This window comes from Pimephales promelas, chromosome 5, assembly GCF_988280905.1.
Source record: "Pimephales promelas chromosome 5, fPimPro1.hap1.1, whole genome shotgun sequence".
Taxonomy (NCBI): Eukaryota; Metazoa; Chordata; class Actinopteri; order Cypriniformes; family Leuciscidae; genus Pimephales; species Pimephales promelas.
This window is the reverse complement of record NC_142773.1, coordinates 31930017-31957591: the sequence shown is the minus strand read 5'-3', so window position 1 is coordinate 31957591 and position 27575 is coordinate 31930017. Positions and strand designations below refer to the sequence as shown.

At 41.1% G+C, this 27575-nt stretch overlaps 1 protein-coding gene across 1 annotated transcript in view; it reads right to left on the bottom strand.

The window, feature by feature from the left end:
• The window catches only part of LOC120482603 (myosin-7), a 48912-nt gene that overhangs the window by 18733 nt on the left and 2604 nt on the right, over positions 1-27575 (bottom strand). The gene's annotated exons all lie outside the window — the stretch shown is intronic.

Sequence of the window (27575 nt, the reverse complement as noted above, 5' to 3'; positions counted from 1 at the left end):
GATCTTCTTGAAACTCTGGATTCTGATAAAGGGCCATGAGACTTAGACCTGAGTGCAAAAATGGAGGCTCTAGACTCTTCCAGAGCTGAGATATTGAGATGTTTATAGTGGCATAAATGCTACGTGGGATCTTAATATCTCAGCTCTGGAAGGGTCTAGAGACTCCATTTTTGCACTCAGGTCTAAGTATCATGGCCCTCTATCAGAATCCAGAGTTTTGAGAAGATTGGAGAAACTTATTTTTTCGCACCGAAAAAAAAACACGAAAGGGGTACAACTGTCGTTTTTTTGGGGGGGTCGAAATTTTGAGTTTTTTCTGATCTTCTTCAAACTCTAGTTTCCAATAGAGGGCCATGAGACTTAGACCTGAGTGCAAAAATGGAGGCTCTAGACTCTTCCAGAGCTGAGATATTGAGATGTTTATAGTGGCATAAATGCTACGTGGGATCTCAATATCTAAACTCTGGAAGGGTCTAGAGACTCCATTTTTGCTCTCAGGTCTAAGTATCATGGCCCTCTATCAGAATCCAGAGTTTTGAGAAGATTGGAGTAACTTATTTTTTCGCACCGAAAAAAAAAACGAAAGGGGTACCACTGTCGTTTTTTGGGGGTGGTCGAAATTTTGAGTTTCTCTGATCTTCTTGAAACTCTGGATTCTGATAAAGGGCCATGAGACTTAGACCTGAGTGCAAAAATGGAGGCTCTAGACTCTTCCAGAGCTGAGATATTGAGATGTTTATAGTGGCATAAATGCTACATGGGATCTCAATATCTCAGCTCTGGAAGGGTCTAGAGACTCCATTTTTGCACTCAGGTCTAAGTCTCACGGCCCTCTACCAGAATCCAGAGTTTTGAGAAGATTGGAGAAACGTATTATTTCGCACCGAAAAAAAAAAAACGAAAGGGGTACCATTGTCGTTTTGTTTTTTTGTTTTTTTTGTGGGTTGAAATTTTTGAGTTTCTTTGATCTTCTTGAAACTCTGGTTTCCGATAGAGGGCCAAGAGACTTAGACCTGAGTGCAAAAATGGAGGCTCTAGACTCTTCCAAAGCTGAGATATTGAGATTTTATAGTGGCATGAATGCTATGTGGGATCTCAATATCTCAGCTCTGGAAGGGTCTAGAGACTCCATTTTTGCTCTCATATCTAAGTATCATGGCCCTCTATCAAAATCCAGAGTTTTGAGAAGATTGGATAAACTTATTTTTTCGCACCGAAAAAACAAAAACGAAAGGGGTACCACTGTCGTTTTTTTGGGGGGGTCGAAATTTTGAGTTTCTCTGATCTTCTTGAAACTCTGGATTCTGATAAAGGGCCATGAGACTCAGACCTGAGTGCAAAAATGAAGGCTCTAGACTCTTCCAGAGCTGAGATATTGAGATATTTATAGTGGCATAAATGCTACGTGGGATCTCAATATCTCAGCTCTGGAAGGGTCTAGAGACTCAATTTTTGCACTCAGGTCTAAGTCTCATGGCCCTCTATCAGAATCCAGAGTTTTGAGAAGATTGGAGAAACTTATTTTTTCGCACCGAAAAAAAAAACCGAAAGGGGTACCACTGTCGTTTTTTTAGGGGGTCGAAATTTTGAGTTTCTCTGATCTTCTTGAAACTCTGGATTCTGATAGAGGGTCATGAGACTTAAACCTGAGAGCAAAAATGGAGGCTCTAGACCCTTCCAGAGCTGAGATATTGAGATATTTATAATTCTACAAGAAAGACTCGGGACATAAGTTGAAAAGCACAATACATTTATTGACAGCTCAGCAAGCATTCATTTATGAGTTCTTTGGCGTAGGCCCCGTCCTTAGTGAGCAAAGCGAGGTTAGCCGAATCTGCATGTCCAGCCTGAGATGAAGGCGGGGGCGCAGCCGACCCCCTGGAGGTAAGGAAGGGACCATCCTGGTGGTGGTGATGGGGAGGATGGAGGGGAAGGTACCATCTTGGTGGTGGTTGGGGAGGATGGAGGTGAATGGCATGCGTCAGCATCTGCGAACTCAGACAAGTGTAAGTACCAATCTTTTATACTGTGACTGTTAACACCGGATTGGATAGGAATGAGGTAATACATGACACGCTTATTGAGTCTTCCTGACAGAACTTAAGCTAAAGCTTTCATTGGCATAAATGCTAAGTGGGATCTCAATATCTCAGCTCTGGAGAAAAAAAAAAAAACGAAAGGGGTACCATTGTCGTTTTTTTTTTCGGGTCGAAATTTTGAGATTCGATATCTCAGCTCTGGAAGGGTCTAAAGCCTCCATTTTTGCACTCAGGTTTAAGTCTCATGGCCCTCTATCAGAATCCAGAGTTTTGAGAAGATTGGAGACACTTCATTTTTCGCCCAAAAAAAAAAACGTACGGGGTACCACTGTCGTTTTTTTTTTCGGGTCAAAATTTTGAGATTCGATATCTCAGCTCTGGAAGGGTCTAGAGCCTCCATTTTTGCACTCAGGTTTAAGTCTCATGGCCCTCTATCAGAATCCAGAGATTTGAGAAGATTGGAGAAACTTAATTTTTCGCCCAAAAAAAAAAAACGTACGGGGTACCACTGTCGTTTTTTTTTCGGGTCAAAATTTTGAGATTCGATATCTCAGCTCTGGAAGGGTCTAGAGCCTCCATTTTTGCACTCAGGTTTAAGTCTCATGGCCCTCTATCAGAATCCAGAGTTTTTTTAGAAGATTGGAGACACTTCATTTTTCGCCCAAAAAAAAAAACGTACGGGGTACCACTGTCGTTTTTTTTTTTCGGGTCAAAATTTTGAGATTCGATATCTCAGCTCTGGAAGGGTCTAGAGCCTCCATTTTTGCACTCAGGTTTAAGTCTCATGGTTTTCTATCAGAATCCAGAGTTTTGAGAAGATTGGAGACACTTCATTTTTCGCCCAAAAAAAAAAAACGTAAGGGGTACCACTGTCGTTTTTTTTTCGGGTCGAAATTATGAGATTCGATATCTCAGCTCTGGAAGGGTCTAGAGCCTCCATTTTTGCACTCAGGTTTAAGTCTCATGTCCCTCTATCAGAATCCAGAGTTTTGAGAAGATTGGAGACACTTCATTTTTCGCCCCAAAAAAAAAAAACGTAAGGGGTACCACTGTCGTTTTTTTTTTTTTTCGGGTCGAAATTTTGAGATTCGATATCTCAGCTCTGGAAGGGTCTAGAGCCTCCATTTTTGCACTCAGGTTTAAGTCTCATGGCCCTCTATCAGAATCCAGAGTTTTGAGAAGATTGGAGACACTTCATTTTTCGCCCAAAAAAAAAACGTAAGGGGTACCACTGTCGTTTTTTTTTTCGGGTCGAAATTTTGAGATTCGATATCTCAGCTCTGGAAGGGTCTAGAGCCTCCATTTTTGCACTCAGGTTTAAGGCTCATGGCCCTCTATCAGAATCCAGAGTTTTGAGAAGATTGGAGAAACTTAATGTTTCGCCCCCCAAAAAAACTGAAAGGGGTACCACTGTCGTTTTTTTTTTTCGGGTCGAAATTTTGAGATTCGATATCTCAGCTTTGGAAGGGTCTAGAGCCTCAATTTTGCACTCAGGTTTAAGTCTCATGGCCCTCTATCAGAATCCAGAGTTTTGAGAAGATTGGAGACACTTCATTTTTCGCCCCAAAAAAAAAACGTAAGGGGTACCACTGTCGTTTTTTTTTTTCGGGTTGAAATTTTGAGATTCTATATCTCAGCTCTGGAAGGGTCTAGAGCCTCCATTTTTGCACTCAGGTTTAAGTCTCATGGCCCTCTATCAGAATCCAGAGTTTTGAGAAGATTGGAGACACTTCATTTTTCGCCCCAAAAAAAAAACGTAAGGGGTACCACTGTCGTTTTTTTTTTCGGGTCGTAATTTTGAGATTCGATATCTCAGCTCTGGAAGGGTCTAGAGCCTCCATTTTTGCACTCAGGTTTAAGTCTTATGGCCCTTTATCAGAATCCAGAGTTTTGAGAAGATTGGAGACACTTCATTTTTCGCCCAAAAAAAAAACGTAAGGGGTACCACTGTCGTTTTTTTTTCGGGTCGAAATTTTGAGATTCGATATCTCAGCTCCGGAAGGGTCTAGAGCCTCAATTTTTGCACTCAGGTTTAAGTCTCATGGTCCTCTATAAGAATCCATAGTTATGAGAAGATTGGAGACACTTCATTTTTCGCCCAAAAAAAAAAACGTAAGGGGTACCACTGTCATTTTTTTTTTCAGGTCGAAATTTTGAGATTCTATATCTCAGCTCTGGAAGGGTCTAGAGCCTCCATTTTTGCACTCAGGTTTAAGTCTCATGGTCCTCTATCAGAATCCATAGTTTTGAGAAGATTGGAGACACTTCATTTTTCGCCCAAAAAAAAAAAACGTAAGGGGTACCACTGTCGTTTTTTTCGGGTCGAAATTATGAGATTCGATATCTCAGCTCTGGAAGGGTCTAGAGCCTCCATTTTTGCACTCAGGTTTAAGTCTCATGGCCCTCTATCAGAATCCAGAGTTTTGAGAAGATTGGAGACACTTCATTTTTCGCCCAAAAAAAAAAAACATAAGGGCTACCACTGTCGTTTTTTTTTCAGGTCGAAATTTTGAGATTCTATATCTCAGATCTGCAAGGGTCTAGAGCCTCCATTTTTGCACTCAGGTTTAAGTCGCATGGCCCTCTATCAGAATCCAGAGTTTTGAGAAGATTGGAGACACTTCATTTTTCGCCCAAAAAAAAAAACGTAAGGGGTACCACTGTCGTTTTTTTTTCGGGTCGAAATTATGAGATTCGATATCTCAGCTCTGGAAGGGTCTAGAGCCTCCATTTTTGCACTCAGGTTTAAGTCTCATGGCCCTCTACCAGAATCCAGAGTTTTGAGAAGATTGGAGACACTTCATTTTTCGCCCAAAAAAAAAAACGTAAGGGGTACCACTGTCGTTTTTTTTTTTCGGGTCGAAATTTTGAGATTCGATATCTCAGCTCTGGAAGGGTCTAGAGCCTCCATTTTTGCACTCAGGTTTAAGTCTCATGGCCCTCTATCAGAATCCAGAGTTTTGAGAAGATTGGAGACACTTCATTTTTCGACCCAAAAAAAAAACGTAAGGGGTACCACTGTCGTTTTTTTTTTCGGGTCGAAATTTTGAGATTCGATATCTCAGCTCTGGAAGGGTCTAGAGCCTCCATTTTTGCACTCAGGTTTAAGTCTCATGGCCCTCTATCAGAATCCAGAGTTTTGAGAAGATTGGAGACACTTCATTTTTCGCCCAAAAAAAAAAACGTAAGGGGTACCACTGTCGTTTTTTTTTCGGGTCGAAATTTTGAGATTCGATATCTCAGCTCCGGAAGGGTCTAGAGCCTCCATTTTTGCACTCAGGTTTAAGTCTCATGGCCCTCTATCAGAATCCAGAGTTTTGAGAAGATTGGAGACTTTTCATTTTTCGCCCAAAAAAAAAAAACGTAAGGGGTACCACTGTCGGTTTTTTTTCAGGTCGAAATTTTGAGATTCTATATCTCAGCTCTGGAAGGGTCTAGAGCCTCCATTTTTGCACTCAGGTTTAAGTCTCATGGCCCTCTATCAGAATCCAGAGTTTTGAGAAGATTGGAGAAACTTAATGTTTCGCCCCCCCAAAAAAACTGAAAGGGCTACCACTGTCGTTTTTTTATTTCTGGTCGAAATTTTGAGATTCGATATCTCAGCTCTGGAAGGGTCTAGAGCCTCCATTTTTGCACTCAGGTTTAAGTCTCATGGCCCTCTATCAGAATCCAGAGTTTTGAGAAGATTGGAGACACTTCATTTTTCGCCCAAAAAAAAAAAAAACGTAAGGGGTACCACTGTCGTTTTTTTTTCGGGTCGTAATTTTGAGATTCGATATCTCAGCTCTGGAAGGGTCTGGAGCCTCCATTTTTGCACTCAGGTTTAAGTCTCATGGCCCTCTATCAGAATTCAGAGTTTTGAGAAGATTGGAGACACTTCATTTTTCGCCCAAAAAAAAAAACGTAAGGGGTACCACTGTCGTTTTTTTTTCGGGTCGAAATTTTGAGATTCGATATCTCAGCTCCGGAAGGGTCTAGAGCCTCCATTTTTGCACTCAGGTTTAAGTATCATGGCCCTCTATCAGAATCCAGAGTTTTGAGAAGATTGGAGACACTTCATTTTTCGCCAAAAAAAAAAAACGTAAGGGGTACCACTGTCGTTTTTTTCGGGTCGAAATTATGAGATTCGATATCTCAGCTCTGGAAGGGTCTAGAGCCTCCATTTTTGCACTCAGGTTTAAGTCTCATGGCCCTCTATCAGAATCCAGAGTTTTGAGAAGATTGGAGACACTTCATTTTTCGCCCAAAAAAAAAAAACATAAGGGCTACCACTGTCGTTTTTTTTTTCAGGTCGAAATTTTGAGATTCTATATCTCAGATCTGCAAGGGTCTAGAGCCTCCATTTTTGCACTCAGGTTTAAGTCTCATGGCCCTCTACCAGAATCCAGAGTTTTGAGAAGATTGGAGACACTTCATTTTTCGCCCAAAAAAAAAAACGTAAGGGGTACCACTGTCGTTTTTTTTTTCGGGTCGAAATTTTGAGATTCGATATCTCAGCTCTGGAAGGGTCTAGAGCCTCCATTTTTGCACTCAGGTTTAAGTCTCATGGCCCTCTATCAGAATCCAGAGTTTTGAGAAGATTGGAGACACTTCATTTTTCGCCCCAAAAAAAAAACGTAAGGGGTACCACTGTCGTTTTTTTTTTCGGGTCGAAATTTTGAGATTCGATATCTCAGCTCTGGAAGGGTCTAGAGCCTCCATTTTTGCACTCAGGTTTAAGTCTCATGGCCCTCTATCAGAATCCAGAGTTTTGAGAAGATTGGAGACACTTCATTTTTCGCCCAAAAAAAAAAACGTAAGGGGTACCACTGTCGTTTTTTTTTCGGGTCGAAATTTTGAGATTCGATATCTCAGCTCCGGAAGGGTCTAGAGCCTCCATTTTTGCACTCAGGTTTAAGTCTCATGGCCCTCTATCAGAATCCAGAGTTTTGAGAAGATTGGAGACACTTCATTTTTCGCCCAAAAAAAAAAAACGTAAGGGGTACCACTGTCGTTTTTTTTTCGGGTCGAAATTTTTAGATTCGATATCTCAGCTCCGGAAGGGTCTAGAGCCTCCATTTTTGCACTCAGGTTTAAGTATCATGGCCCTCTATCAGAATCCAGAGTTTTGAGAAGATTGGAGACACTTCATTTTTCGCCCCAAAAAAAAAACGTAAGGGGTACCACTGTCGTTTTTTTTTTCAGGTCGAAATTTTGAGATTCTATATCTCAGCTCTGGAAGGGTCTAGAGCCTCCATTTTTGCACTCAGGTTTAAGTCTCATGGCCCTCTATCAGAATCCAGAGTTTTGAGAAGATTGGAGACACTTCATTTTTCGCCCAAAAAAAAAAACGTAAGGGGTACCACTGTCGTTTTTTTTTTTCGGCTCAAAATTTTGAGATTCGATATCTCAGCTCTGGAAGGGTCTAGAGCCTCCATTTTTGCACTCAGGTTTAAGTCTCATGGCCCTCTATCAGAATCCAGAGTTTTGAGAAGATTGGAGACACTTCATTTTTCGCCCAAAAAAAAAAACGTAAGGGGTACCACTGTCGTTTTTTTTTTCAGGTCGAGATTTTGAGATTCTATATCTCAGCTCTGGAAGGGTCTAGAGCCTCCATTTTTGCACTCAGGTTTAAGTCTCATGGCCCTCTATCAGAATCCAGAGTTTTGAGAAGATTGGAGAAACTTAATGTTTCGCCCCCAAAAAAAACTGAAAGGGCTACCACTGTCGTTTTTTTTTTCGGGTCGAAATTTTGAGATTCGATATCTCAGCTCTGGAAGGGTCTAGAGCCTCCATTTTTGCACTCAGGTTTAAGTCTCATGGCCCTCTATCAGAATCCAGAGTTTTGAGAAGATTGGAGACACTTCATTTTTCGCCCAAAAAAAAAAAACGTAAGGGGTACCACTGTCGTTTTTTTTTCGGGTCGAAATTTTGAGATTCGATATCTCAGCTCTGGAAGGGTCTAGAGCCTCCATTTTTGCACTCAGGTTTAAGTCTCATGGCCCTCTATCAGAATCCAGAGTTTTGAGAAGATTGGAGACACTTCATTTTTCGCCCAAAAAAAAAAAACGTAAGGGGTACCACTGTCGTTTTTTTTTTCGGGTCGAAATTTTGAGATTCGATATCTCAGCTCTGGAAGGGTCTAGAGCCTCCATTTTTGCACACAGGTTTAAGTCTCATGGCCCTCTATCAGAATCCAGAGTTTTGAGAAGATTGGAGACACTTCATTTTTCGCCCAAAAAAAAAAACGTAAGGGGTACCACTGTCGTTTTTTTTTCGGGTCGTAATTTTGAGATTCGATATCTCAGCTCTGGAAGGGTCTAGAGCCTCCATTTTTGCACTCAGGTTTAAGTCGCATGGCCCTCTATCAGAATCCAGAGTTTTGAGAAGATTGGAGACACTTCATTTTTCGCCCAAAAAAAAAAACGTAAGGGGTACCACTGTCGTTTTTTTTTCGGGTCGAAATTTTGAGATTCGATATCTCAGCTCCGGAAGGGTCTAGAGCCTCCATTTTTGCACTCAGGTTTAAGTCTCATGGCCCTCTATCAGAATCCAGAGTTTTGAGAAGATTGGAGACACTTCATTTTTCGCCCAAAAAAAAAAACGTAAGGGGTACCACTGTCGTTTTTTTTTCGGGTCGAAATTTTGAGATTCGATATCTCAGCTCCGGAAGGGTCTAGAGCCTCCATTTTTGCACTCAGGTTTAAGTCTCATGGCCCTCTATCAGAATCCAGAGTTTTGAGAAGATTGGAGACACTTCATTTTTCGCCCAAAAAAAAAAACGTAAGGGGTACCACTGTCGTTTTTTTTTTCAGGTCGAAATTTTGAGATTCTATATCTCAGCTCTGGAAGGGTCTAGAGCCTCCATTTTTGCACTCAGGTTTAAGTCTCATGGCCCTCTATCAGAATCCAGAGTTTTGAGAAGATTGGAGACACTTCATTTTTCGCCCCAAAAAAAAAACGTAAGGGGTACCACTGTCGTTTTTTTTTTTCGGCTCAAAATTTTGAGATTCGATATCTCAGCTCTGGAAGGGTCTAGAGCCTCCATTTTTGCACTCAGGTTTAAGTCTCATGGCCCTCTATCAGAATCCAGAGTTTTGAGAAGATTGGAGACACTTCATTTTTCGCCCAAAAAAAAAAACGTAAGGGGTACCACTGTCGTTTTTTTTTTCAGGTCGAGATTTTGAGATTCTATATCTCAGCTCTGGAAGGGTCTAGAGCCTCCATTTTTGCACTCAGGTTTAAGTCTCATGGCCCTCTATCAGAATCCAGAGTTTTGAGAAGATTGGAGAAACTTAATGTTTCGCCCCCCAAAAAAACTGAAAGGGGTACCACTGTCGTTTTTTTTTTTCGGGTCGAAATTTTGAGATTCGATATCTCAGCTTTGGAAGGGTCTAGAGCCTCAATTTTTGCACTCAGGTTTAAGTCTCATGGCCCTCTATCAGAATCCAGAGTTTTGAGAAGATTGGAGACACTTCATTTTTCGCCCCAAAAAAAAAACGTAAGGGGTACCACTGTCGTTTTTTTTTTCTGGTTGAAATTTTGAGATTCTATATCTCAGCTCTGGAAGGGTCTACAGCCTCCATTTTTGCACTCAGGTTTAAGTCTCATGGCCCTCTATCAGAATCCAGTGTTTTGAGAAGATTGGAGACACTTCATTTTTCGCCCAAAAAAAAAACGTAAGGGGTACCACTGTCGTTTTTTTTTCGGGTCGAAATTTTGAGATTCGATATCTCAGCTCTGGAAGGGTCTAGAGCCTCCATTTTTGCACTCAGGTTTAAGTCTCATGGCCCTCTATCAGAATCCAGAGTTTTGAGAAGATTGGAGACACTTCATTTTTCGCCCAAAAAAAAAAAACGTAAGGGGTACCACTGTCGTTTTTTTTTCGGGTCGTAATTTTGAGATTCGATATCTCAGCTCTGGAAGGGTCTAGAGCCTCCATTTTTGCACTCAGGTTTAAGTATCATGGCCCTCTATCAGAATCCAGAGTTTTGAGAAGATTGGAGACACTTCATTTTTCGCCCAAAAAAAAAAACGTAAGGGGTACCACTGTCGTTTTTTTTTCAGGTCGAAATTTTGAGATTCTATATCTCAGCTCTGGAAGGGTCTAGAGCCTCCATTTTTGCACTCAGGTTTAAGTCTCATGGCCCTCTATCAGAATCCAGAGTTTTGAGAAGATTGGAGACACTTCATTTTTCGCCCAAAAAAAAAAACGTAAGGGGTACCACTGTCGTTTTTTTTCGGCTCAAAATTTTGAGATTCGATATCTCAGCTCTGGAAGGGTCTAGAGCCTCCATTTTTGCACTCAGGTTTAAGTCTCATGGCCCTCTATCAGAATCCAGAGTTTTGAGAAGATTGGAGACACTTCATTTTTCGCCCAAAAAAAAAAACGTAAGGGGTACCACTGTCGTTTTTTTTTCAGGTCGAGATTTTGAGATTCTATATCTCAGCTCTGGAAGGGTCTAGAGCCTCCATTTTTGCACTCAGGTTTAAGTCTCATGGCCCTCTATCAGAATCCAGAGTTTTGAGAAGATTGGAGACACTTCATTTTTCGCCCAAAAAAAAAAAACGTAAGGGGTACCACTGTCGTTTTTTTTTCAGGTCGAAATTTTGAGATTCTATATCTCAGCTCTGGAAGGGTCTAGAGCCTCCATTTTTGCACTCAGGTTTAAGTCTCATGGCCCTCTATCAGAATCCAGAGTTTTGAGAAGATTGGAGACACTTCATTTTTCGCCCAAAAAAAAAAAACGTAAGGGGTACCACTGTCGTTTTTTTTTCAGGTCGAAATTTTGAGATTCTATATCTCAGCTCTGGAAGGGTCTAGAGCCTCCATTTTTGCACTCAGGTTTAAGTATCATGGCCCTCTATCAGAATCCAGAGTTTTGAGAAGATTGGAGACACTTCATTTTTCGCCCAAAAAAAAAAACGTAAGGGGTACCACTGTCGTTTTTTTTTTTCGGGTCGAAATTTTGAGATTCGATATCTCAGCTCTGGAAGGGTCTAGAGCCTCCATTTTTGCACTCAGGTTTAAGTCTCATGGCCCTCTATCAGAATCCAGAGTTTTGAGAAGATTGGAGACACTTCATTTTTCGCCCAAAAAAAAAAACGTAAGGGGTACCACTGTCGTTTTTTTTTTTCGGGTCGAAATTTTGAGATTCGATATCTCAGCTCTGGAAGGGTCTAGAGCCTCCATTTTTGCACTCAGGTTTAAGTCTCATGGCCCTCTATCAGAATCCAGAGTTTTGAGAAGATTGGAGAAACTTAATGTTTCGCCCCCCAAAAAAAAAAAACGTAAGGGGTACCACTGTCGTTTTTTTTTTTCGGGTCGAAATTTTGAGATTCGATATCTCAGCTTTGGAAGGGTCTAGAGCCTCAATTTTTGCACTCAGGTTTAAGTCTCATGGCCCTCTATCAGAATCCAGAGTTTTGAGAAGATTGGAGACACTTCATTTTTCGCCCCAAAAAAAAAACGTAAGGGGTACCACTGTCGTTTTTTTTTTCTGGTTGAAATTTTGAGATTCTATATCTCAGCTCTGGAAGGGTCTACAGCCTCCATTTTTGCACTCAGGTTTAAGTCTCATGGCCCTCTATCAGAATCCAGTGTTTTGAGAAGATTGGAGACACTTCATTTTTCGCCCAAAAAAAAAACGTAAGGGGTACCACTGTCGTTTTTTTTTCGGGTCGAAATTTTGAGATTCGATATCTCAGCTCTGGAAGGGTCTAGAGCCTCCATTTTTGCACTCAGGTTTAAGTCTCATGGCCCTCTATCAGAATCCAGAGTTTTGAGAAGATTGGAGACACTTCATTTTTCGCCCAAAAAAAAAAAAACGTAAGGGGTACCACTGTCGTTTTTTTTTCGGGTCGTAATTTTGAGATTCGATATCTCAGCTCTGGAAGGGTCTAGAGCCTCCATTTTTGCACTCAGGTTTAAGTATCATGGCCCTCTATCAGAATCCAGAGTTTTGAGAAGATTGGAGACACTTCATTTTTCGCCCAAAAAAAAAAACGTAAGGGGTACCACTGTCGTTTTTTTTTCAGGTCGAAATTTTGAGATTCTATATCTCAGCTCTGGAAGGGTCTAGAGCCTCCATTTTTGCACTCAGGTTTAAGTCTCATGGCCCTCTATCAGAATCCAGAGTTTTGAGAAGATTGGAGACACTTCATTTTTCGCCCAAAAAAAAAAACGTAAGGGGTACCACTGTCGTTTTTTTTCGGCTCAAAATTTTGAGATTCGATATCTCAGCTCTGGAAGGGTCTAGAGCCTCCATTTTTGCACTCAGGTTTAAGTCTCATGGCCCTCTATCAGAATCCAGAGTTTTGAGAAGATTGGAGACACTTCATTTTTCGCCCAAAAAAAAAAACGTAAGGGGTACCACTGTCGTTTTTTTTTCAGGTCGAGATTTTGAGATTCTATATCTCAGCTCTGGAAGGGTCTAGAGCCTCCATTTTTGCACTCAGGTTTAAGTCTCATGGCCCTCTATCAGAATCCAGAGTTTTGAGAAGATTGGAGACACTTCATTTTTCGCCCAAAAAAAAAAAACGTAAGGGGTACCACTGTCGTTTTTTTTTCAGGTCGAAATTTTGAGATTCTATATCTCAGCTCTGGAAGGGTCTAGAGCCTCCATTTTTGCACTCAGGTTTAAGTATCATGGCCCTCTATCAGAATCCAGAGTTTTGAGAAGATTGGAGACACTTCATTTTTCGCCCAAAAAAAAAAACGTAAGGGGTACCACTGTCGTTTTTTTTTTTCGGGTCGAAATTTTGAGATTCGATATCTCAGCTCTGGAAGGGTCTAGAGCCTCCATTTTGCACTCAGGTTTAAGTCTCATGGCCCTCTATCAGAATCCAGAGTTTTGAGAAGATTGGAGACACTTCATTTTTCGCCCAAAAAAAAAAACGTAAGGGGTACCACTGTCGTTTTTTTTTTTCGGGTCGAAATTTTGAGATTCGATATCTCAGCTCTGGAAGGGTCTAGAGCCTCCATTTTTGCACTCAGGTTTAAGTCTCATGGCCCTCTATCAGAATCCAGAGTTTTGAGAAGATTGGAGACACTTCATTTTTCGCCCAAAAAAAAAAAACGTAAGGGGTACCACTGTCGTTTTTTTTTCGGGTCGAAATTTTGAGATTCTATATCTCAGCTCTGAAAGAGTCTAGAGCCTCCATTTTTGCACTCAGGTTTAAGTCTCATGGCCCTCTATCAGAATCCAGAGTTTTGAGAAGATTGGAGACACTTCATTTTTCGCCCAAAAAAAAAAAACGTAAGGGGCACCACTGCCGTTTTTTTTTCGGGTCGTAATTTTGAGATTCGATATCTCAGCTCTGGAAGGGTCTAGAGCCTCCATTTTTGCACTCAGGTTTAAGTCGCATGGCCCTCTATCAGAATCCAGAGTTTTGAGAAGATTGGAGACGCTTCATTTTTCGCCCAAAAAAAAAAAACGTAAGGGGTACCACTGTCGTTTTTTTTTCGGGTCGTAATTTTGAGATTCGATATCTCAGCTCTGGAAGGGTCTAGAGCCTCCATTTTTGCACTCAGGTTTAAGTCGCATGGCCCTCTATCAGAATCCAGAGTTTTGAGAAGATTGGAGACACTTCATTTTTCGCCCAAAAAAAAAAACGTAAGGGGTACCACTGTCGTTTTTTTTTCGGGTCGAAATTTTGAGATTCGATATCTCAGCTCCGGAAGGGTCTAGAGCCTCCATTTTTGCACTCAGGTTTAAGTCTCATGGCCCTCTATCAGAATCCAGAGTTTTGAGAAGATTGGAGACACTTCATTTTTCGCCCAAAAAAAAAAACGTAAGGGGTACCACTGTCGTTTTTTTTTTCAGGTCGAGATTTTGAGATTCTATATCTCAGCTCTGGAAGGGTCTAGAGCCTCCATTTTTGCACTCAGGTTTAAGTCTCATGGCCCTCTATCAGAATCCAGAGTTTTGAGAAGATTGGAGACACTTCATTTTTCGCCCAAAAAAAAAAACGTAAGGGGTACCACTGTCGTTTTTTTTTTCGGGTCGAAATTTTGAGATTCGATATCTCAGCTCTGGAAGGGTCTAGAGCCTCCATTTTTGCACTCAGGTTTAAGTCTCATGGCCCTCTATCAGAATCCAGAGTTTTGAGAAGATTGGAGACACTTCATTTTTCGCCCAAAAAAAACAAAAACGTAAGGGGTACCACTGTCGTTTTTTTTTCGGGTCGAAATTTTGAGATTCGATATCTCAGCTCTGGAAGGGTCTAGAGCCTCCATTTTTGCACACAGGTTTAAGTCTCATGGCCCTCTATCAGAATCCAGAGTTTTGAGAAGATTGGAGACACTTCATTTTTCGCCCAAAAAAAAAAAACGTAAGGGGTACCACTGTCGTTTTTTTTTCGGGTCGTAATTTTGAGATTCGATATCTCAGCTCTGGAAGGGTCTAGAGCCTCCATTTTTGCACTCAGGTTTAAGTCGCATGGCCCTCTATCAGAATCCAGAGTTTTGAGAAGATTGGAGACACTTCATTTTTCGCCCAAAAAAAAAAACGTAAGGGGTACCACTGTCGTTTTTTTTTCGGGTCGAAATTTTGAGATTCGATATCTCAGCTCCGGAAGGGTCTAGAGCCTCCATTTTTGCACTCAGGTTTAAGTCTCATGGCCCTCTATCAGAATCCAGAGTTTTGAGAAGATTGGAGACACTTCATTTTTCGCCCAAAAAAAAAAACGTAAGGGGTACCACTGTCGTTTTTTTTTCGGGTCGAAATTTTGAGATTCGATATCTCAGCTCCGGAAGGGTCTAGAGCCTCCATTTTTGCACTCAGGTTTAAGTATCATGGCCCTCTATCAGAATCCAGAGTTTTGAGAAGATTGGAGACACTTCATTTTTCGCCCAAAAAAAAAAACGTAAGGGGTACCACTGTCGTTTTTTTTTTCAGGTCGAAATTTTGAGATTCTATATCTCAGCTCTGGAAGGGTCTAGAGCCTCCATTTTTGCACTCAGGTTTAAGTCTCATGGCCCTCTATCAGAATCCAGAGTTTTGAGAAGATTGGAGACACTTCATTTTTCGCCCAAAAAAAAAACGTAAGGGGTACCACTGTCGTTTTTTTTTTTCGGGTCGAAATTTTGAGATTCGATATCTCAGCTCCGGAAGGGTCTAGAGCCTCCATTTTTGCACTCAGGTTTAAGTCTCATGGCCCTCTATCAGAATCCAGAGTTTTGAGAAGATTGGAGACACTTCATTTTTCGCCCAAAAAAAAAAACGTAAGGGGTACCACTGTCGTTTTTTTTTTTCGGCTCAAAATTTTGAGATTCGATATCTCAGCTCTGGAAGGGTCTAGAGCCTCCATTTTTGCACTCAGGTTTAAGTCTCATGGCCCTCTATCAGAATCCAGAGTTTTGAGAAGATTGGAGACACTTCATTTTTCGCCCAAAAAAAAAAACGTAAGGGGTACCACTGTCGTTTTTTTTTCAGGTCGAGATTTTGAGATTCTATATCTCAGCTCTGGAAGGGTCTAGAGCCTCCATTTTTGCACTCAGGTTTAAGTATCATGGCCCTCTATCAGAATCCAGAGTTTTGAGAAGATTGGAGACACTTCATTTTTCGCCCAAAAAAAAAAACGTAAGGGGTACCACTGTCGTTTTTTTTTTTCGGGTCGAAATTTTGAGATTCGATATCTCAGCTCTGGAAGGGTCTAGAGCCTCCATTTTTGCACTCAGGTTTAAGTCTCATGGCCCTCTATCAGAATCCAGAGTTTTGAGAAGATTGGAGACACTTCATTTTTCGCCCAAAAAAAAAAACGTAAGGGGTACCACTGTCGTTTTTTTTTTTCGGGTCGAAATTTTGAGATTCGATATCTCAGCTCTGGAAGGGTCTAGAGCCTCCATTTTTGCACTCAGGTTTAAGTCTCATGGCCCTCTATCAGAATCCAGAGTTTTGAGAAGATTGGAGAAACTTAATGTTTCGCCCCCCAAAAAAAAAAAAACGTAAGGGGTACCACTGTCGTTTTTTTTTTTCGGGTCGAAATTTTGAGATTCGATATCTCAGCTTTGGAAGGGTCTAGAGCCTCAATTTTTGCACTCAGGTTTAAGTCTCATGGCCCTCTATCAGAATCCAGAGTTTTGAGAAGATTGGAGACACTTCATTTTTCGCCCCAAAAAAAAAACGTAAGGGGTACCACTGTCGTTTTTTTTTTCTGGTTGAAATTTTGAGATTCTATATCTCAGCTCTGGAAGGGTCTACAGCCTCCATTTTTGCACTCAGGTTTAAGTCTCATGGCCCTCTATCAGAATCCAGTGTTTTGAGAAGATTGGAGACACTTCATTTTTCGCCCAAAAAAAAAACGTAAGGGGTACCACTGTCGTTTTTTTTTCGGGTCGAAATTTTGAGATTCGATATCTCAGCTCTGGAAGGGTCTAGAGCCTCCATTTTTGCACTCAGGTTTAAGTCTCATGGCCCTCTATCAGAATCCAGAGTTTTGAGAAGATTGGAGACACTTCATTTTTCGCCCAAAAAAAAAAAAACGTAAGGGGTACCACTGTCGTTTTTTTTTCGGGTCGTAATTTTGAGATTCGATATCTCAGCTCTGGAAGGGTCTAGAGCCTCCATTTTTGCACTCAGGTTTAAGTATCATGGCCCTCTATCAGAATCCAGAGTTTTGAGAAGATTGGAGACACTTCATTTTTCGCCCAAAAAAAAAAACGTAAGGGGTACCACTGTCGTTTTTTTTTCAGGTCGAAATTTTGAGATTCTATATCTCAGCTCTGGAAGGGTCTAGAGCCTCCATTTTTGCACTCAGGTTTAAGTCTCATGGCCCTCTATCAGAATCCAGAGTTTTGAGAAGATTGGAGACACTTCATTTTTCGCCCAAAAAAAAAAACGTAAGGGGTACCACTGTCGTTTTTTTTCGGCTCAAAATTTTGAGATTCGATATCTCAGCTCTGGAAGGGTCTAGAGCCTCCATTTTTGCACTCAGGTTTAAGTCTCATGGCCCTCTATCAGAATCCAGAGTTTTGAGAAGATTGGAGACACTTCATTTTTCGCCCAAAAAAAAAAACGTAAGGGGTACCACTGTCGTTTTTTTTTCAGGTCGAGATTTTGAGATTCTATATCTCAGCTCTGGAAGGGTCTAGAGCCTCCATTTTTGCACTCAGGTTTAAGTCTCATGGCCCTCTATCAGAATCCAGAGTTTTGAGAAGATTGGAGACACTTCATTTTTCGCCCAAAAAAAAAAAACGTAAGGGGTACCACTGTCGTTTTTTTTTTTCGGGTCGAAATTTTGAGATTCTATATCTCAGCTCTGGAAGGGTCTAGAGCCTCAATTTTTGCACTCAGGTTTAAGTATCATGGCCCTCTATCAGAATCCAGAGTTTTGAGAAGATTGGAGACACTTCATTTTTCGCCCCAAAAAAAAAACGTAAGGGGTACCACTGTCGTTTTTTTTTTCTGGTTGAAATTTTGAGATTCTATATCTCAGCTCTGGAAGGGTCTACAGCCTCCATTTTTGCACTCAGGTTTAAGTCTCATGGCCCTCTATCAGAATCCAGTGTTTTGAGAAGATTGGAGACACTTCATTTTTCGCCCAAAAAAAAAACGTAAGGGGTACCACTGTCGTTTTTTTTTCGGGTCGAAATTTTGAGATTCGATATCTCAGCTCTGGAAGGGTCTAGAGCCTCCATTTTTGCACTCAGGTTTAAGTCTCATGGCCCTCTATCAGAATCCAGAGTTTTGAGAAGATTGGAGACACTTCATTTTTCGCCCAAAAAAAAAAAACCGTAAGGGGTACCACTGTCGTTTTTTTTTCGGGTCGTAATTTTGAGATTCGATATCTCAGCTCTGGAAGGGTCTAGAGCCTCCATTTTTGCACTCAGGTTTAAGTATCATGGCCCTCTATCAGAATCCAGAGTTTTGAGAAGATTGGAGACACTTCATTTTTCGCCCAAAAAAAAAAACGTAAGGGGTACCACTGTCGTTTTTTTTTCAGGTCGAAATTTTGAGATTCTATATCTCAGCTCTGGAAGGGTCTAGAGCCTCCATTTTTGCACTCAGGTTTAAGTCTCATGGCCCTCTATCAGAATCCAGAGTTTTGAGAAGATTGGAGACACTTCATTTTTCGCCCAAAAAAAAAAACGTAAGGGGTACCACTGTCGTTTTTTTTCGGCTCAAAATTTTGAGATTCGATATCTCAGCTCTGGAAGGGTCTAGAGCCTCCATTTTTGCACTCAGGTTTAAGTCTCATGGCCCTCTATCAGAATCCAGAGTTTTGAGAAGATTGGAGACACTTCATTTTTCGCCCAAAAAAAAAAACGTAAGGGGTACCACTGTCGTTTTTTTTTCAGGTCGAGATTTTGAGATTCTATATCTCAGCTCTGGAAGGGTCTAGAGCCTCCATTTTTGCACTCAGGTTTAAGTCTCATGGCCCTCTATCAGAATCCAGAGTTTTGAGAAGATTGGAGACACTTCATTTTTCGCCCAAAAAAAAAAAACGTAAGGGGTACCACTGTCGTTTTTTTTTCGGGTCGAAATTTTGAGATTCTATATCTCAGCTCTGGAAGGGTCTAGAGCCTCCATTTTTGCACTCAGGTTTAAGTCTCATGGCCCTCTATCAGAATCCAGAGTTTTGAGAAGATTGGAGACACTTCATTTTTCGCCCAAAAAAAAAAACGTAAGGGGTACCACTGTCGTTTTTTTTTTCGGGTCGAAATTTTGAGATTCGATATCTCAGCTCTGGAAGGGTCTAGAGCCTCCATTTTTGCACTCAGGTTTAAGTCTCATGGCCCTCTATCAGAATCCAGAGTTTTGAGAAGATTGCAGACACTTCATTTTTCGCCCAAAAAAAACAAAAACGTAAGGGGTACCACTGTCGTTTTTTTTTCGGGTCGAAATTTTGAGATTCGATATCTCAGCTCTGGAAGGGTCTACAGCCTCCATTTTTGCACACAGGTTTAAGTCTCATGGCCCTCTATCAGAATCCAGAGTTTTGAGAAGATTGGAGACACTTCATTTTTCGCCCAAAAAAAAAAAACGTAAGGGGTACCACTGTCGTTTTTTTTTCGGGTCGTAATTTTGAGATTCGATATCTCAGCTCTGGAAGGGTCTAGAGCCTCCATTTTTGCACTCAGGTTTAAGTCGCATGGCCCTCTATCAGAATCCAGAGTTTTGAGAAGATTGGAGACACTTCATTTTTCGCCCAAAAAAAAAAACGTAAGGGGTACCACTGTCGTTTTTTTTTCGGGTCGAAATTTTGAGATTCGATATCTCAGCTCCGGAAGGGTCTAGAGCCTCCATTTTTGCACTCAGGTTTAAGTCTCATGGCCCTCTATCAGAATCCAGAGTTTTGAGAAGATTGGAGACACTTCATTTTTCGCCCAAAAAAAAAAACGTAAGGGGTACCACTGTCGTTTTTTTTTCGGGTCGAAATTTTGAGATTCGATATCTCAGCTCCGGAAGGGTCTAGAGCCTCCATTTTTGCACTCAGGTTTAAGTATCATGGCCCTCTATCAGAATCCAGAGTTTTGAGAAGATTGGAGACACTTCATTTTTCGCCCAAAAAAAAAAACGTAAGGGGTACCACTGTCGTTTTTTTTTTCAGGTCGAAATTTTGAGATTCTATATCTCAGCTCTGGAAGGGTCTAGAGCCTCCATTTTTGCACTCAGGTTTAAGTCTCATGGCCCTCTATCAGAATCCAGAGTTTTGAGAAGATTGGAGACACTTCATTTTTCGCCCAAAAAAAAAACGTAAGGGGTACCACTGTCGTTTTTTTTTTTCGGGTCGAAATTTTGAGATTCGATATCTCAGCTCCGGAAGGGTCTAGAGCCTCCATTTTTGCACTCAGGTTTAAGTCTCATGGCCCTCTATCAGAATCCAGAGTTTTGAGAAGATTGGAGACACTTCATTTTTCGCCCAAAAAAAAAAACGTAAGGGGTACCACTGTCGTTTTTTTTTTTCGGCTCAAAATTTTGAGATTCGATATCTCAGCTCTGGAAGGGTCTAGAGCCTCCATTTTTGCACTCAGGTTTAAGTCTCATGGCCCTCTATCAGAATCCAGAGTTTTGAGAAGATTGGAGACACTTCATTTTTCGCCCAAAAAAAAAAACGTAAGGGGTACCACTGTCGTTTTTTTTTCAGGTCGAGATTTTGAGATTCTATATCTCAGCTCTGGAAGGGTCTAGAGCCTCCATTTTTGCACTCAGGTTTAAGTATCATGGCCCTCTATCAGAATCCAGAGTTTTGAGAAGATTGGAGACACTTCATTTTTCGCCCAAAAAAAAAAACGTAAGGGGTACCACTGTCGTTTTTTTTTTTCGGGTCGAAATTTTGAGATTCGATATCTCAGCTCTGGAAGGGTCTAGAGCCTCCATTTTTGCACTCAGGTTTAAGTCTCATGGCCCTCTATCAGAATCCAGAGTTTTGAGAAGATTGGAGACACTTCATTTTTCGCCCAAAAAAAAAAACGTAAGGGGTACCACTGTCGTTTTTTTTTTTCGGGTCGAAATTTTGAGATTCGATATCTCAGCTCTGGAAGGGTCTAGAGCCTCCATTTTTGCACTCAGGTTTAAGTCTCATGGCCCTCTATCAGAATCCAGAGTTTTGAGAAGATTGGAGAAACTTAATGTTTCGCCCCCCAAAAAAAAAAAAACGTAAGGGGTACCACTGTCGTTTTTTTTTTTCGGGTCGAAATTTTGAGATTCGATATCTCAGCTTTGGAAGGGTCTAGAGCCTCAATTTTTGCACTCAGGTTTAAGTCTCATGGCCCTCTATCAGAATCCAGAGTTTTGAGAAGATTGGAGACACTTCATTTTTCGCCCCAAAAAAAAAACGTAAGGGGTACCACTGTCGTTTTTTTTTTCTGGTTGAAATTTTGAGATTCTATATCTCAGCTCTGGAAGGGTCTACAGCCTCCATTTTTGCACTCAGGTTTAAGTCTCATGGCCCTCTATCAGAATCCAGTGTTTTGAGAAGATTGGAGACACTTCATTTTTCGCCCAAAAAAAAAACGTAAGGGGTACCACTGTCGTTTTTTTTTCGGGTCGAAATTTTGAGATTCGATATCTCAGCTCTGGAAGGGTCTAGAGCCTCCATTTTTGCACTCAGGTTTAAGTCTCATGGCCCTCTATCAGAATCCAGAGTTTTGAGAAGATTGGAGACACTTCATTTTTCGCCCAAAAAAAAAAAACGTAAGGGGTACCACTGTCGTTTTTTTTTCGGGTCGTAATTTTGAGATTCGATATCTCAGCTCTGGAAGGGTCTAGAGCCTCCATTTTTGCACTCAGGTTTAAGTATCATGGCCCTCTATCAGAATCCAGAGTTTTGAGAAGATTGGAGACACTTCATTTTTCGCCCAAAAAAAAAAACGTAAGGGGTACCACTGTCGTTTTTTTTTCAGGTCGAAATTTTGAGATTCTATATCTCAGCTCTGGAAGGGTCTAGAGCCTCCATTTTTGCACTCAGGTTTAAGTCTCATGGCCCTCTATCAGAATCCAGAGTTTTGAGAAGATTGGAGACACTTCATTTTTCGCCCAAAAAAAAAAACGTAAGGGGTACCACTGTCGTTTTTTTTCGGCTCAAAATTTTGAGATTCGATATCTCAGCTCTGGAAGGGTCTAGAGCCTCCATTTTTGCACTCAGGTTTAAGTCTCATGGCCCTCTATCAGAATCCAGAGTTTTGAGAAGATTGGAGACACTTCATTTTTCGCCCAAAAAAAAAAACGTAAGGGGTACCACTGTCGTTTTTTTTTCAGGTCGAGATTTTGAGATTCTATATCTCAGCTCTGGAAGGGTCTAGAGCCTCCATTTTTGCACTCAGGTTTAAGTCTCATGGCCCTCTATCAGAATCCAGAGTTTTGAGAAGATTGGAGACACTTCATTTTTCGCCCAAAAAAAAAAAACGTAAGGGGTACCACTGTCGTTTTTTTTTTTCGGGTCGAAATTTTGAGATTCTATATCTCAGCTCTGGAAGGGTCTAGAGCCTCAATTTTTGCACTCAGGTTTAAGTATCATGGCCCTCTATCAGAATCCAGAGTTTTGAGAAGATTGGAGACACTTCATTTTTCGCCCCAAAAAAAAAACGTAAGGGGTACCACTGTCGTTTTTTTTTTCTGGTTGAAATTTTGAGATTCTATATCTCAGCTCTGGAAGGGTCTACAGCCTCCATTTTTGCACTCAGGTTTAAGTCTCATGGCCCTCTATCAGAATCCAGTGTTTTGAGAAGATTGGAGACACTTCATTTTTCGCCCAAAAAAAAAACGTAAGGGGTACCACTGTCGTTTTTTTTTCGGGTCGAAATTTTGAGATTCGATATCTCAGCTCTGGAAGGGTCTAGAGCCTCCATTTTTGCACTCAGGTTTAAGTCTCATGGCCCTCTATCAGAATCCAGAGTTTTGAGAAGATTGGAGACACTTCATTTTTCGCCCAAAAAAAAAAAACCGTAAGGGGTACCACTGTCGTTTTTTTTTCGGGTCGTAATTTTGAGATTCGATATCTCAGCTCTGGAAGGGTCTAGAGCCTCCATTTTTGCACTCAGGTTTAAGTATCATGGCCCTCTATCAGAATCCAGAGTTTTGAGAAGATTGGAGACACTTCATTTTTCGCCCAAAAAAAAAAACGTAAGGGGTACCACTGTCGTTTTTTTTTCAGGTCGAAATTTTGAGATTCTATATCTCAGCTCTGGAAGGGTCTAGAGCCTCCATTTTTGCACTCAGGTTTAAGTCTCATGGCCCTCTATCAGAATCCAGAGTTTTGAGAAGATTGGAGACACTTCATTTTTCGCCCAAAAAAAAAAACGTAAGGGGTACCACTGTCGTTTTTTTTCGGCTCAAAATTTTGAGATTCGATATCTCAGCTCTGGAAGGGTCTAGAGCCTCCATTTTTGCACTCAGGTTTAAGTCTCATGGCCCTCTATCAGAATCCAGAGTTTTGAGAAGATTGGAGACACTTCATTTTTCGCCCAAAAAAAAAAACGTAAGGGGTACCACTGTCGTTTTTTTTTCAGGTCGAGATTTTGAGATTCTATATCTCAGCTCTGGAAGGGTCTAGAGCCTCCATTTTTGCACTCAGGTTTAAGTCTCATGGCCCTCTATCAGAATCCAGAGTTTTGAGAAGATTGGAGACACTTCATTTTTCGCCCAAAAAAAAAAAACGTAAGGGGTACCACTGTCGTTTTTTTTTCGGGTCGAAATTTTGAGATTCGATATCTCAGCTCTGGAAGGGTCTAGAGCCTCCATTTTTGCACTCAGGTTTAAGTCTCATGGCCCTCTATCAGAATCCAGAGTTTTGAGAAGATTGGAGACACTTCATTTTTCGCCCAAAAAAAACAAAAACGTAAGGGGTACCACTGTCGTTTTTTTTTCGGGTCGAAATTTTGAGATTCGATATCTCAGCTCTGGAAGGGTCTAGAGCCTCCATTTTTGCACACAGGTTTAAGTCTCATGGCCCTCTATCAGAATCCAGAGTTTTGAGAAGATTGGAGACACTTCATTTTTCGCCCAAAAAAAAAAAACGTAAGGGGTACCACTGTCGTTTTTTTTTCGGGTCGTAATTTTGAGATTCGATATCTCAGCTCTGGAAGGGTCTAGAGCCTCCATTTTTGCACTCAGGTTTAAGTCTCATGGCCCTCTATCAGAATCCAGAGTTTTGAGAAGATTGGAGACACTTCATTTTTCGCCCAAAAAAAAAAACGTAAGGGGTACCACTGTCGTTTTTTTTTCGGGTCGAAATTTTGAGATTCGATATCTCAGCTCCGGAAGGGTCTAGAGCCTCCATTTTTGCACTCAGGTTTAAGTCTCATGGCCCTCTATCAGAATCCAGAGTTTTGAGAAGATTGGAGACACTTCATTTTTCGCCCAAAAAAAAAAACGTAAGGGGTACCACTGTCGTTTTTTTTTCGGGTCGAAATTTTGAGATTCGATATCTCAGCTCCGGAAGGGTCTAGAGCCTCCATTTTTGCACTCAGGTTTAAGTATCATGGCCCTCTATCAGAATCCAGAGTTTTGAGAAGATTGGAGACGCTTCATTTTTCGCCCAAAAAAAAAAAACGTAAGGGGTACCACTGTCGTTTTTTTTTCGGGTCGTAATTTTGAGATTCGATATCTCAGCTCTGGAAGGGTCTAGAGCCTCCATTTTTGCACTCAGGTTTAAGTCGCATGGCCCTCTATCAGAATCCAGAGTTTTGAGAAGATTGGAGACACTTCATTTTTCGCCCAAAAAAAAAAACGTAAGGGGTACCACTGTCGTTTTTTTTTCGGGTCGAAATTTTGAGATTCGATATCTCAGCTCCGGAAGGGTCTAGAGCCTCCATTTTTGCACTCAGGTTTAAGTCTCATGGCCCTCTATCAGAATCCAGAGTTTTGAGAAGATTGGAGACACTTCATTTTTCGCCCAAAAAAAAAAACGTAAGGGGTACCACTGTCGTTTTTTTTTTCAGGTCGAGATTTTGAGATTCTATATCTCAGCTCTGGAAGGGTCTAGAGCCTCCATTTTTGCACTCAGGTTTAAGTCTCATGGCCCTCTATCAGAATCCAGAGTTTTGAGAAGATTGGAGAAACTTAATGTTTCGCCCCCAAAAAAAACTGAAAGGGCTACCACTGTCGTTTTTTTTTTCGGGTCGAAATTTTGAGATTCGATATCTCAGCTCTGGAAGGGTCTAGAGCCTCCATTTTTGCACTCAGGTTTAAGTCTCATGGCCCTCTATCAGAATCCAGAGTTTTGAGAAGATTGGAGACACTTCATTTTTCGCCCAAAAAAAAAAACGTAAGGGGTACCACTGTCGTTTTTTTTTTCGGGTCGAAATTTTGAGATTCGATATCTCAGCTCTGGAAGGGTCTAGAGCCTCCATTTTTGCACTCAGGTTTAAGTCTCATGGCCCTCTATCAGAATCCAGAGTTTTGAGAAGATTGGAGACGCTTCATTTTTCGCCCAAAAAAAAAAAACGTAAGGGGTACCACTGTCGTTTTTTTTTCGGGTCGTAATTTTGAGATTCGATATCTCAGCTCTGGAAGGGTCTAGAGCCTCCATTTTTGCACTCAGGTTTAAGTCGCATGGCCCTCTATCAGAATCCAGAGTTTTGAGAAGATTGGAGACACTTCATTTTTCGCCCAAAAAAAAAAACGTAAGGGGTACCACTGTCGTTTTTTTTTCGGGTCGAAATTTTGAGATTCGATATCTCAGCTCCGGAAGGGTCTAGAGCCTCCATTTTTGCACTCAGGTTTAAGTCTCATGGCCCTCTATCAGAATCCAGAGTTTTGAGAAGATTGGAGACACTTCATTTTTCGCCCAAAAAAAAAAACGTAAGGGGTACCACTGTCGTTTTTTTTTTCAGGTCGAGATTTTGAGATTCTATATCTCAGCTCTGGAAGGGTCTAGAGCCTCCATTTTTGCACTCAGGTTTAAGTCTCATGGCCCTCTATCAGAATCCAGAGTTTTGAGAAGATTGGAGAAACTTAATGTTTCGCCCCCAAAAAAAACTGAAAGGGCTACCACTGTCGTTTTTTTTTTCGGGTCGAAATTTTGAGATTCGATATCTCAGCTCTGGAAGGGTCTAGAGCCTCCATTTTTGCACTCAGGTTTAAGTCTCATGGCCCTCTATCAGAATCCAGAGTTTTGAGAAGATTGGAGACACTTCATTTTTCGCCCAAAAAAAAAAACGTAAGGGGTACCACTGTCGTTTTTTTTTTCGGGTCGAAATTTTGAGATTCGATATCTCAGCTCTGGAAGGGTCTAGAGCCTCCATTTTTGCACTCAGGTTTAAGTCTCATGGCCCTCTATCAGAATCCAGAGTTTTGAGAAGATTGGAGACACTTCATTTTTCGCCCAAAAAAAAAAAAACGTAAGGGGTACCACTGTCGTTTTTTTTTCGGGTCGAAATTTTGAGATTCGATATCTCAGCTCTGGAAGGGTCTAGAGCCTCCATTTTTGCACACAGGTTTAAGTCTCATGGCCCTCTATCAGAATCCAGAGTTTTGAGAAGATTGGAGACACTTCATTTTTCGCCCAAAAAAAAAAAACGTAAGGGGTACCACTGTCGTTTTTTTTTCGGATCGTAATTTTGAGATTCGATATCTCAGCTCTGGAAGGGTCTAGAGCCTCCATTTTTGCACTCAGGTTTAAGTCTCATGGCCCTCCATCCAGAGTTTTGAGAAGATTGGAGAAACTTAATTTTTCGCCCCCCCAAAAAAAAATGACAGTGGTAGACCCTTCCAGAGCTGAGATATCGAATCTCAAAATTACGACCCGAAAAAAAAACGACAGTGGTACCCCTTACGTTTTTTTTTTTGGGCGAAAAATGAAGTGTCTCCAATCTTCTCAAAACTCTGGATTCTGATAGAGGGCCATGATACTTAAACCTGAGTGCAAAAATGGAGGCTCTAGACCCTTCCAGAGCTGAGATATCGAATCTCAAAATTTCGACCCGAAAAAAAAAACGACAGTGGTACCCCTTTCAGTTTTTTTTGGGGCGAAACATTAAGTTTCTTCAATCTTCTCAAACTCTGGATTCTGATAGAGGGCCATGAGACTTAAACCTGAGTGCAAAAATGGAGGCTCTAGACCCTTCCGGAGCTGAGATATCGCATCTCAAAATTTCGACCCGAAAAAAAAACGACAGTGGTACCCCTTACGTTTTTTTTTTGGGGCGAAAAATGAAGTGTCTCCAATCTTCTCAAAACTCTGGATTCTGATAGAGGGCCATGAGACTTAAACCTGAGTGCAAAAATGGAGGCTCTAGACCCTTCCAGAGCTGAGATATAGAATCTCAAAATTTCGACCTGAAAAAAAAACGACAGTGGTACCCCTTACGGTTTTTTTTTTGGGCGAAAAATGAAAAGTCTCCAATCTTCTCAAAACTCTGGATTCTGATAGAGGGCCATGAGACTTAAACCTGAGTGCAAAAATGGAGGCTCTAGACCCTTCCGGAGCTGAGATATCGCATCTCAAAATTTCGACCCGAAAAAAAAACGACAGTGGTACCCCTTACGTTTTTTTTTTTGGGCGAAAAATGAAGTGTCTCCAATCTTCTCAAAACTCTGGATTCTGATAGAGGGCCATGAGACTTAAACCTGAGTGCAAAAATGGAGGCTCTAGACCCTTCCAGAGCTGAGATATCGAATCTCAAAATTTCGACCCGAAAAAAAAAAACGACAGTGGTACCCCTTTCCAGAAACCAGAAACTGTCTGGTTACTGATATTCTTCTAAATATCAGAAAATCGGCTGAATAGATTCGAAAACGGTAAAACTCAACTGTTTAACTCAGGGGGAGTTGTAAAATGAGCCAATTTCCAAAAAAAAAAGTGGAGTATCCCTTTAAAACACATACCAAACACTACATTTTTCTTAATGTAAAGCTAATTCAAGAAAGCCGAGTGAGAGCAGATGGGTGTTTGAAAGAGCCAGAGAAGATAATGCAGCTGGTGCAGACAGTGGGGGCTATAAAGGGACTCCGTGATTGACAGAGACAGACAGCACTGACAGCTGAATCTAAGAATGGAGAAAGCAGCAGAGAGGGATGAAGAAACAGTACGAAGGTTAGAGATATATATGGATGAAATGAAAAGCACCCCAGTTACTGTACATACCATTTACTGCCATTCATACAGCAGTGA